Below are 12,782 nucleotides of genomic sequence, written 5' to 3' on the forward strand. Positions count from 1 at the left end.
GAAAGAAACATTGCTGGAGCATATTCGGTGTCCAGCATCATATTGGACTTTTTATATATGATAGTAATAATAACAACCTCTGAAACAATATTTCAGAGAACTTACTATGTGCCAGGCTGTGTTTCTTCCTTCCTTCCTTCCTTCCTTCCTTCCTTCCTTCCTTCCTTCCTTCCTTCCTTCCTTCCTTCCTTCCTTCCTTCCACCCATCCATCCTATGAAGTTAGTACCAAAATCACTCTTATTGTTTAGAGAAAAGTGAACATTAGAAAGTTAAATAACTGGTGTGAAGTCCCTAGTTCAGTAGATGCTAAGCTAGTACTATATGGTGAGAAAGAGAGAGAGAGAGAGAGAGAAAGAGAGAGAGAGAGAGAGAGAGAGAGAGAGAGAATGTGATTTAACTTAAAATGACTTATTTGGAAATTTTAATTCCTTAAGGATGGCAAGAACAATATAGAATCCTTTATAAATAAGACATGTACTTGTCATTAACAAAACTCAAACTCTCTTAACTGTTAGTCCTTGTAGCAGAGGATAATGAACATCATGAAACCATGACTACATTTATGCTTCCATTGTAAAGAAACATTATATAAGTGAAGTGCCACGTGACAATTTTAGACTAAAAATGATAAGAAGAATTAGCTACACTGCATCTTTTTTGGTAATGCAAATGTGTTGAATTTATACATGCATGCTTGCAAAAATTGAAACACATTTTAATTTACTGATGATCACCTATGGCTATAGTTAGCAAAATAAAAAAGTCGAGCCACCTTATGTTAAAGCAAATAATTATCCTTGTGAAGACACAGAAGAGGAGCCTAATGCAAGCATTTGCTAATTGCCTTTTCTCTCTGAGACAAGAGCTGCTGTTCAGCAAGTTCTGTGTTCCCATTTTAGCTTCCCAGACATGCCCTTCGTGCATCTCAAATGGAAAGTCTAAGGTGCTTCCCACACAAGTGTCATTCTGGTGTTAGTGGTCCTAACATTAGTGAGGCTGAAATAGAGACTTCGTCTTATGTACTTTTTTGACATTGATACATGTTTTCTATGTGACTAGAAAAAAAAATCCACTCATTAAGGGGCATAGCCATTGTTCTGTATCTCAGAGAGGTATTGTTTTAGCAACAAGATGCAGAGCTTTGAAAAAGCTTCTGTTAATCCCAATGACCTTTTAAATCACTGTAATCGAAGCTACCAGTTGCCCTGATAGTCAGTAACATAATGTAAAATGACGTGTTGAGTAACAGTTTAACTAAGAAATAATTTATTTAAGGATTAAGGATTTCCTCGATGGATTAAAAGCTCTAAGCCTAAGAAGCTGGAAATGTTTGTGTGGCATTTGTCGATCTCTGTTGGAGATATTTTCTCCAGTTTGCCTGAGTTTAGGGAGTTGGTGTGATTACTTGGTGCCATAGTTGTCACTTTAAAGAATTTTAAATGGAGAGCATAGAAAGCAATATGTTCTTATTAAACGTTGCCTATTTACTAATGAGTGTTACTATAATTTGATGCTTGGGCGTTTAAAAAGACTTGATAGTCTTACCTGGAAAAAAACCAAAACACAAAAAACTAAGTTGGTGCAAAAGTAATTGCAATTTTTGTCATTGCTTTTAATTAAAGCTGCAATTACATTTGTACCAACAGAATACATTAGCTATTTGGCATTTCTGGACTTTTCCAAGTGAGGAAAAGTCATTTTGTTTGTGTCTGTATGTGTTTAAAAGTCTCTGTGCACTGTCAGGATTTGAGGCAGATGCTGTAGGGGTCTGTTGGACCAGGGAACCTATATTTTCAGAATCCACAAGTCAGAGAATCTTTCAGTTTTTTACCCCTACCTGTAGCCAAGTCTTTGGATTATTCTGACCAGTATATATGCAAGAACAATCTTGCAAGAGCTGTGATGTTCTTTTCTTTCTCATGCAGGCATCTCACAAAATCCTCCTGAATCCAACTACCTTGAAAAGCTGTGCAAAATTTATTTTCATTCTCAGAATTTAATTGATTCTATGTTACTTGGAGTGGATATTTTCACACATGGAATGAAATGGTACCTGTTTTTGTACTCAAAGAATCTTCTTGCTTTTTGTTATTGTGGTTATTGTTCTGAGTTTAATATCCTATTTTGATTTTAATAGGCTTTTCCTCTTGCTAAGAAGCCTTTGCCTAAAACATTGAATAGGTGAGATGCAATGACTTTCCATCACAAGAGTGGCAAAGACATTGACCCTGGGTAGCTTGTTTCAGCTGCACTTCCCTGGAGCTGTTTCCTGCTGGATTTATTAGTATCTGCTGCCGCTGACTGCGTCTCATGGTCAATAAACCATGGCTCATGTGGAGTCTGGGCTGCTTCCCCTGTCTTCAGCCTCCTGGTAACCTGAGCGCCTCATTACATGGAATTGTGTGGTGCCTGTCTCCCAGGTATGGTTATGCCTCCTCAGCAGTCTGCATGCCAAGTGCATTGGTTCTCAGATGATGTATCCTCATGACCTATCAGGGCTCTGACCACTATTTCCAAATAATGACTCTGACTCCAAGGTTTGTAGCTGAAAGAGGAGTTACCATCTTGCTATTTCTGGGCATTTTGATATAAAAAATGCAACTGGGGCACAGATTGAATAGAAAATGAACACAATGTCACAGTTTCTCTCTTATGGAATACAATAGTCTGAATCTCACAGAATCAATCATTGTGCAAGGGGCCTCTTTCATCATTAATAGGGTAGCCCAACTGAGCCTAGCATTCAAGATTTTAGAAAAGGCTAGAGTTGGCTGGGCACGGTGGCTCACACCTGTAATCCTAGCACTTTGGGAGGCCGAGGTGAGCGGATCATCTGAGGTCAGGAGTTCAAGACCAGCCTTGCCAACATGATGAAACCCCATCTCTACTAAAAATACAAAAATTAGCTGGGTGTGTTGGCACATGCCTGTAATCCCAGCTATTTGGGAGGCTGAGGCAGGAGAATTGATTGAACCACGGAGGTAGTGGTTGCAGTAAGCCCAGATTGCACCATTGCACTCCAGCCTGGGCAACCAGAATGAAACTCCATCTAAAAAAAAAAAAAAGTGGCTAGAGTTGGGGGAGGGAAATTATAGGGGATGGCCATTTCAAAATTTGCACAGCTCTGTTTCTCTAAGCTGGGCTCTCAAATAGGGCATTCACTAGACATATGTAGTGGTATTCAAATTCATTAAAATTAAGTAAAATTCACAAAGCAGTTCCTCAATCAGAGTAACCACGTTTTAAGTGCTCCACCACCACATATAGCTAGAGGCTCGACGCAGATGACAGAACATTTCTGTTACCGTTGAAAGTTCTATGGGACGGTACCTCTCAAGGTAGACTTGATAATCACAACCATGGGACTTACATGTATGCAAAAGTCAATCCATTTCTGGAACAGAGAGGTTAAAATGATGCTGCTACACTGATCTCCACCATAACGAGTGTCTGGCTCAGTGTACTGTAGTCCTATTAGAGAAATGGCAGTTGTGGGAAACCTGGGGTGCTGGGATGGGGGATGAGCTCCAGGGCACACATGGACAGTAGGAGTCCTGAGAGCAGTGAGATAGAACTACAGAGGTGGACGTGGCCCTTGGAGGAGTCCTGAGCTTTCAGTGGATCTCGGTTCTACCTGAGCAGAAGTGGGGTGGGGTGGGGATTGTGAAGAGGACTTGAGAAAAGTATCAAAGGAAAGCAGAAGAGCAGGGAGAGCAGGGAGAGCAGGTGGCTGGTGGAGACCATAGCTAACCTTGATGGAGTACCTGCTCTAAGCAGGTGGTGACCTAACCTCCCACACTGGATGATGTCCTTTAAGCCCAAATGCGATTATGTCCTTTATGAGATGACAGGCAAGGGCCAGAATGGAGCTGAAGAGTTCATCGTTCCATGGGAGGATGGAATGATTCCCAGAGACTCTAGGAGGATCACCCGGTTGGTAACAGACTGAGACTCTAGGAGGATCACCCGGTTGGTAACAGACTGAGACTCTAGGAGGATCACCCGGTTGGTAACAGACTGAGACTCTAGGAGGATCACCCGGTTGGTAACAGACTGCCTTCAATGAAGCAGGCTGGGGCCTGGGAATAGCGAGAGGGGATCAAAGGAAAGCATGGCCTTGCTGGGGTCCTGGGGTTATACTCAATCAGAAAGCAGAGTCTAGAGAGATGAAAAGATGCCCTGTATCTTCCATAGACAGAACATGAGGGAGCCAGAACCGGAACCTCTGGCTCAGGACTCCTACAAGAGTACTGTCCTTTTAGACATTATTAATGTGGTGGCATGCCCCACTGATTTGTCTAACTTTACACAAGTCTGGGGCAAAAGTATGAAATCTGGAACCTTTTTCTAAGCTATTTCCAGCTTTTCCTTCATCAGCTACTAGACTCCCAAAGTTTGGCTGGGTTTCTAGTTATAAAGGTCAATGCATGTCAGTGACTGGGGAGTAATAAAGCATTGGAAGGCAGGGGACACGTGGATGAGGCAGTGATGCCCACCATGCCCCACGTACCCTGCCCTGCCATGAGTTCGCAGGAGGGGTCCAGGTAAGCAGTTAGAAAGGGTGGTTTCATGGTGGATATTCCAATATGAATTTACATTATGCAGCAGCACTCAGGGAGTTGACTGTACTTGTACTATTTTAAGTTTATGGCAACATTTGTCAAAATTAGGGGAAAAATATCTGGTGGTTATCTGCCCAAATTTTCATCTATGAGACATGAGGGCAATCCTGAAAAACCTTTGGTGCAAAATTTTCGTGCTATCGTCAAGATGCCAAGAAGATACAGCCTTTGTTTGTTCCCTGTACACTGTGGTATATGCATGTGCTGCAGGAATTACTGCAGCCATCTTGTCACCATGAGGAGTTACAGCCAGAGGATGGCATCCATTAGCCATGGTATACAGCTGATGAATGAACCAGCCCTGGAGCTGCCCTACCATAGGACTTGATTACGTGAGTTTCATTCTTTCACGCAATAAATATGAAATGAGCACCAGCAAACTCTAAGATTGTTGAAGGCATTTGGGATACCTCGGAGGAAAAACATACAAAAATTATTAGCCTGTGGACTTTCTGAATTTGCTTATTGTTTTAGTCTCTTTAACCTTTTTATTACCTGCATCCAGAGCATCTGAACTTACACCCTGCTGACTGCATATTGGCTTCACAGGTAACTGAAGAATCTATATAATAGCATAAACGTAATCAAAAGGGCACTTCTTATTCCTGATCTTTTTCTCATTCCTTGTCTTATTTGATGTGTCTGCATTTGACCATGTGGGCAATTTTGCCTCCAGCTGAGCACCAGTCCCTTGCTTTGGCTTCCATAATGCTACACATTTCTGGTTGACCTCTTATTTTTTGAACACTTCTTAGTTTTTGAGGGTCCTTCTTACTCCTAGATCATTTTTTACTCCTCAAACATTAAATGTTGGGGTTCCATGGAGTCTTCTATCAGGGTCACCTTATTTTCCTACTTTATATTCTCTCTGAGAAATACCATCAATTGATATGACTTTACAGGATGTATACACTGACCAGTCCAAACCCTCTCCAGCCTAGCCCAGCCCAGATCTCCCTTGAGTTTCATGTCTGTATATTTAATGGTCTACTTAGATATTTGGATATCTGAGACTCAATGGAGACAAATCATCACAAGGTTTTGTGTCCTAAACTCACTTCTCTTGGGATCCCAGCTCAGGGAATGGTCTACCCAGTCGTCCAAGCCCAAATCCTAAGTCTCAGCGCTGCCTACTCCCTTTCCTCACTTCCCCAAATCTAAGTGGTCACAGGGCGCTTTTGACCTCACCTCCTAGAACTCTCCAGTCTGTCCTCTCTTTTTCCCCACGCTTACTACCCTTTTCCCACTACCCACCATCACATCATCTGAATCCCAGCAACAGTCAGCGAGCTGGTATCCCTGATTCATGCCGTGCTCTCCTTGCAAGTCAGTCTCCCTGCAGGCAGTGTGATGAGGCTGCAAATCTGATTATGTGGCAAACCCTCCCAAAGCACCTCACCATTCTCAAGATGAAGAATAAACAATGAACATAATTTTCCAGCCTGTATGATCTGTCCTGACTCTCCCTTTCCTTACAGACATGCTGGGCACTCTTATCCCTTCCCTTCAATTATTCCTGACTCTGTGTTTCCAACTGTACTGGTCCTTCGGCTTGTAACATTCCCTTACCCCTCCTATCTTCTCTAGCATAATTCTTACTCACCCCGCAGGGTTCCTCTAAGATACTGCTCCTTCCAAGATGCCTTCCCTAAGTCCCCAGACCTGGATGGGTGATGCTTCCACGTGCACCTGAAAATCCTATCCTTTCTCCATTGTAACTGCCAAGCAGCCTAAATCCATCACCAGCACTGTAAGTTCTATTAGCCAGAGATGCCTGGCTTGGCCTTCCTAGTATTCCTGGTGCCCAGAATGGTGCCTAAAACACAACAGGTACTCACAAATATATAATGAATGAGTGCATTTATGGGGAATGCTTACTCATGACAATAATAATGACTATGACTTCATTAATTCTTTAGGCTTGGAATGGTGGTTTTCTGAGAGAACAGTGTTGCTTAAGAGAATTTTTATCACAATTGCTCTTTATTCTTATTGTTTAAACCACTTTCCATTTGTCTTAATTTAACACCTTTACATTTTTAAAGGTGGATTTTGTTTAAAAAGCAAGTCCGAGTAAACCTATTGTATTAAGTGCTTAGGTGCTACACAAAGGATTGTAGGTTGTTGATGCTGAAAGTAAACACTCTTTTCATTTTCACATGGTTACTCCAAATCACAGCTTTCAGAAAATGCCATTTCTAGGTGAGACATCAGAAACAGCTAAAAATGTGACAAACAACAGTGCCTGGTAAAGGTTGTGAAAAGCGTTTCCTATAAACGTCAAGATTTAAGTCTATGCACCTGGAATACCAGATAAACTATGGGATTTAAGAAGGCTCGAGTCTACATTTGTCTCCTCTAATACAGACGAGAAGTTTTATTTTTATTTTTAAAATATGATGACCTTTTAATTTAAATATCCGGCTTTTCCATCTTGAATGTCAGAAGAGGAAAAGCGCGACCCCTGTGTAAAAGAGTTGTCCATTTCAGGAAGCTTCTGTTTGTGTTTATAATTAAAAATAACACCTTCCAAAATGTTGCTCCAACCTGATTAGGGAAAACAACATACCTCAATGCACTTTATTACTTGCTGTGGCATGTTATCTCTAATTCCCAGCACACAGTGGAAAGCAAAGTTGCTCACTGGCATGCTGTCAGTTTTATTCTTTCCTTGCAGGATACATGCCCTCCTGATCTCTTTTCCCCTCCCTGTGGGATTACCTCTTCCCCCAGGTCTAGGTAGGACTGCAGTGGAAACTACTAGGTGAGCTGCGGCAGCCTCAATGATCTTACTGCAGGCTGCCACATTTAGGGTGTGGAATTGTCTAACATGCAGGGACAAGGCCGTTTCATCGGATGGTAGAGAAGTGGCCTTCTTTTCTCTCCCCATCCTCCCAACAAAAGATACATCCATGTGAATTAAACATACCCATATTATACAAAGCGAGTGACATTGTGATAGAACTGAGGCTTCATAGAGAAATTCAGTGGTGGAAATAGCACAATTACCAACATTTTACAAATATAGCATCATGTTTGTTTGTAGAGATTACTTGCAACGGCCACTAATAGCAATATTTATTAAGATTCTCTGACAACCAATGGGCATAGCTTTCCTGTGTCCCTATAAATCCCAGATGAAGAACATGTGATCTCAGCAGGGGTTTTAAGAGCTCACACGCACTGTCCGTGACTTAGGTTGCACCAGTAACCTTTCTTGGCTTCAGCTGCTTCCCGTCTACATTGGAATAATCAGTAGCTAGCCAGGTGACTTCTTGAGATTCTTGTTAAGTCTGAGAAATATTATCACTATTTTACTAATGGCCAAACAATATACAGTTGATCCTTGAATGACACGGGTTTGAGCTGCAAAGGTCCATTCGTATGTGAATTTTTTTCAACCACAGATTGAAAGACCTGTGTTTGGGGGGCTAATGTTCTGCATACATGGGTTTCACAGGGCTGACTATGGGCCTGGAGTATGTGCAAAATTTGGTACGGGAGGTGGTTCTGGAACCAATCCCTTGCGTATACCTTGGGATGACTATACTATTGACTGGCATTGCTCTATTTTTCCCATAACACTTAAAGACACTATCTGAAAGTAGGGCATTTGGCATCCATGTATACAAATATATGCATAATATAATATCACCTATTTAAATAACTGGCAATAAAGTTTTATGGACCATAAAACTGAATAAACAAGGGGGATTGGTGTTGTTAGTATTCTGGATTTCACCAGTGCAGTGAATAAACCAAATCATGTGAACATGCAGAAATTACCTCATGCCTGCATTCACTGCTTTCTATTAGCATTTGCTGAACATCAATTTTGTCCCAGGCACTGCTATAGACACTTGGGCTACAACAGGGAACAAATTAGACGAAGACCCCTGCTCTGCTTGGTGGGGCTTATGAAGTGAGGAGAGATAGACAAGAAAAAATTAACATGATAAATAGATAATTTAGAGGCGTTTGAAGGTGGAAGGTGATAAGAGATAGAAGAAAGAAAGGAAGAAGGAGGGTAAGGGGTCTAAGAACTTAGAGAAGGTGGCAGCAATTTTAAACTTGGTGGACGCAGCGTAAGCTTCACTGAGAAGGTGACACTGAGAAGGTGACACCTCTGCCTGGAAAGAGGAGCAGCCATCTGGATATCTGGGGGAAGAGGCTTCCGGAAGACGGTGCAGCCAACACAAACCTCAAGGGCTAGGAAGCAGGGCTGAAGTGGCACTAGGGAAAGGGAATCTGTAGAGGGATGGAGAGAGTGAAAATACAAGTTAGGGGTTGTGGGGCAGATCATGCAGGGCTTCAGGCTGTTGTAGAAACCTGGAATTTCTGAGTGAAATGTGGAGCCACTGCAGGTTTTGAGCAGGCAGTGACACGCTCTGATTTACCTGGTAATGAGAGAGAAGCAAATGCCACAGAGAGGCTTTCATTGAAAAGAAACATCCCGGGGCAATCTGAAGAACTTAAGGGCTCATGAATGAAGTTACAAGTTACCTTAAAGTCGTAGTAGGACCAAGTTTCAGAATCTGGGTGCCCAGGCACCCTGTTTGAGTCACTCGGTCACTTCATTTAGATCTCTGTGAAAATATCACCTCCTGCAAGAGGTCCTCCATGATTGCATTGACCTAAAATCACAACCCCCTTCTCTTGACTTTATTTCCTTACCCTGCTGCTTCATTCTTCTTCAGAGTGCTCATCACTCCTTGGCAATAAATACTATATGTATTATTTCCTATTTCTGAGTAGAAGGTAAACCCTGAAATGGTAAGATTTTGCAATTTTTGTTATCATGGTAGCTCCATACTGAGACAACTCCTTGGCATAGAGGGAGCACCTGGTGCCAATGTGTTGAATGAATAAATACATGCAGTAGTCCAGGTGCCAAGGAGAACTTTGTTTAATTAAACTTTGTTTAGTTTGTTTAAATTAAGTTCAAATTTAAGCAAATAGGTCATAAGATTGAGGAATAAATAAAAATAAACTGTCGAACTACAGATTCTTTTACACCATTAATTGGTTTAACATTTTTACTATTTAGAGTGTTGGCAGTTCATCTTAATGTTTAAGTTGTGTTCTTTATAAGACAATCATACTGTAGACAATCAGGAAAATGGGAAAAAAAGAACGTACAATTTTACGTCTGGGTTACCATCACAACTAACATAATTTAAAATTTCCTTTTATGTGGTTTTCAAAGTATGCTGCATTCTTACCTGGCCTCAATATGTCTAGAGATCAAACTATTTCCTCTGATTTTAAAACTTTTATCTAAATCTCTGGACTGTAAAATTATGTGATTCAATATGGAAGCCAGTAATAATAATAATAAAAAAAACCTGTTGAATAACTACGCTCTTCTTGTCTAACAAACACACTCTGTTAAATGAGGAATCTCTGCGCTAGTTCAGTCGACATTTGAGATTATTTTTCTTAGACCCAAGCTCTCATTTTGCCTGAATTAAATTCATTGACTAGTTTGGCATTTTAACCCACCAAGAAAAATGGAAAGAATTTTGAGAACTGTCAGAGTAATAAAACCTCATTAATTCTGTGTGTGCTCCGTCTAAATAATTATGACTTTCAAATCACTACAGTTTATTTTCATGGTTTCTATGAACAAGTGGGGCATTATCAAGCAAAATCAATAATGTAAAAAGCACTGGAAGGGAAAATCCTACCCACTAAAGACAAATTATTTTCCACCACGTTAGCAGTATCGTGCACACAAACAGGATAACTGCAGCACAAACAGAGGCGGGGCCTGGAGGCTGCATGCAGGTGGATGGGCTGACATAGTCATTACGAATCAACGCGGCAGCTGTCAGGGTCCATGCATCTCTGGTGGAAACGATTTTGCTGCTGGTAACTAGTTAGAGTCATGTGTGCTAACACAAGGAGGTGGTGCAAAATGAGGAATTACCAGCCAGGCAACATGGAACGGTTGTTCCAAAGCTATGAGATTTATCCTTGAAACGAACAACTTAAGAAAACAATTACAGTCTCTTTGCCATTTGCTGTTCATCATGCTGTGGCAATAAAATTTTATTTGCTTTACCCCCCAGAATCTCGGATACAGGAAAAAGAATGACATTGTAGAAAGGGAAGAACAAATGACAGGAAAATGACTTGCTTAGAAGCTAGGAGGAAAGCCAGGTGGAACCGAATTCAGCTACAGAAAACTGGGTTCTCGGTGGACACTGACACGAAGGCCATTCTGAGGAGGTCATAGATCTTTGCACTTTTTTAATCCTCAGACAAAAGGGGACAGTGATGTCTACCCCTGTGACTTCTTGGACCTGTTGACAGGGTCACCTAGGATGAGGCACATAAAGGGTTTGAAGAAAATATAAAGGACGATGATGATGATGATGATGAGACTAATAATCACAGCATGTTAACCCTTATTGAGAATTTATAGATCGCTATAAAGTCACTGTTATAAAAAAGTCACTGTTTTATTTATATGCGCAATCTCCTGTAGTCCTCATCACACCATCACCCATACTTTCAGATAAAGAAAGAGAAGCACAGAGAAGTTAAGCAACTTGACTAAAGTCGCACAGCTAGTCAACAGTAGAACTAGAATTGAATCTGATTCTAGGGCTCATGCTCCTAACTGTCGATATACTACAATATAAGGCAATGAGATTAATATCCACGGTGATACAAAATGAATGCTTTTATCAGAAAATCCCACAGAAAACACAAAACTATACACTACTATGTGCAATGAAGTTTTCACTTTAGCCCATCTCTTCTTCTCCTCTTCCAATCATCCAAACAGTAAACATTTTTGAGCATTTAAACTATATCAGACATGATTCGGGGCTTGGGGAATCGCAGCCTCTGAGGCCCCTGCTCTCCTACAGTTTATGTGCTAGTGAGGAAAGTCAGTCAACAAACAACAGAAAGAGCAAACAGTGATAAGTGCAAGGATCAAAGTAAAACAGGAAGTTGTGGTGGCAAGTGACAGGTGGGGACTAGACTGGTCCTTCCCTCTGCAATCACTTATTTATTTATTTATCTATTTATTTATTTATTTCCTTTTTTGAGACAGAGTCTTGCTCTGTTGCCCAGGCCAGAGTACAGTGCAAAATCTTGACTCACTGCAACCCCCACCTCCTGGGTTCAAGTGATTCTCCTTCCTCAGCCTCCCAAGTATCTGGGGCTACAGGTGCATGCCACCACACCCGACAAAGTTTTGTATTTTTAGTAGAGACGAGGTTTCACCATGTTGGCCAGGCTGGTCTCGAACTCCTGTCCTCACGTGATCCACCACCTTGGCCTCCCAAAGTGCTGGGATTACAGGCGTGACTCACCGCACCCGGCCTGCAGCCACTAACGGCGTGCAGGTCCTGTGTCAGCTCCATGTGTGCTGATGGAGAAAGAAGCAAGTGTGACAGAGGCACATCGCCTGCTCTTGGGGAACTGTTGTGAGGCCTTGTGGCACCAACAGTCAGGAGTTCCTTGAGAGCAGCCTCAGGGACCCTCCAGTCTCAGGGACCTTCTCTTTCTTTCCCTATCAAATGAGGCTTTTGCTCCAACAGTTTGTGACTTCTTTTTATAAGTCAGGAAGCCACTTAGGCAATTCTTACCTTATCCCAGTTATTAGATGTAATGGAAATAATAAATGCTACAGTAGATGTATTCTCTACTTCAGAATATTCCTGAGGGAGAAGAGGAATTGTTTAACTGGATCTGAACAAGTTTTGGCTGTAACAATAATATTTATTTAAGCACTTAGGTGCTTATTATATAATATTATACCTTTAGTTAAGTTTATTTTCCATCTCTCCTGGGGGGTGAATATGGGGAAAGGAGCTTATGATGAAGCATGGAGATTTAAAGTCAGAACAAGGGAAGGGCTGAGTATGGTGGCTCATGCCTGTAATCCCAGCACTTTGGGAGGCTGAGGTGGGAAGATTGCTCGAGCCCAGGAGTTTGAGACCAGCCTGGGCAACATAGTGGGACCCTGTCTGCCCAAAAATACAAAAATTGACCAGGTGAGGTGATGCACACCTGTGGTCTCAGCTACTCAGGAGGCTGAGGTGAGAGGATCCCTTCAGCCTGGGAGGTCAAGGCTGCAGTGAGCATGATTGCACCACTGCACTCCAGCCTAGGCAATAGAGCAAGACTCTGTCTCAAAAAAA

At 41.7% G+C, this 12,782-nt stretch overlaps 1 protein-coding gene across 6 annotated transcripts in view; it reads right to left on the bottom strand.

The window, feature by feature from the left end:
- Positions 1–12,782, bottom strand: part of PHACTR1 (phosphatase and actin regulator 1) — a 336,171-nt gene that overhangs the window by 117,977 nt on the left and 205,412 nt on the right. The gene's annotated exons all lie outside the window — the stretch shown is intronic.

The sequence above is a fragment of the Rhinopithecus roxellana genome, chromosome 4 (assembly GCF_007565055.1).
Source record: "Rhinopithecus roxellana isolate Shanxi Qingling chromosome 4, ASM756505v1, whole genome shotgun sequence".
NCBI lineage: Eukaryota > Metazoa > Chordata > Mammalia > Primates > Cercopithecidae > Rhinopithecus > Rhinopithecus roxellana.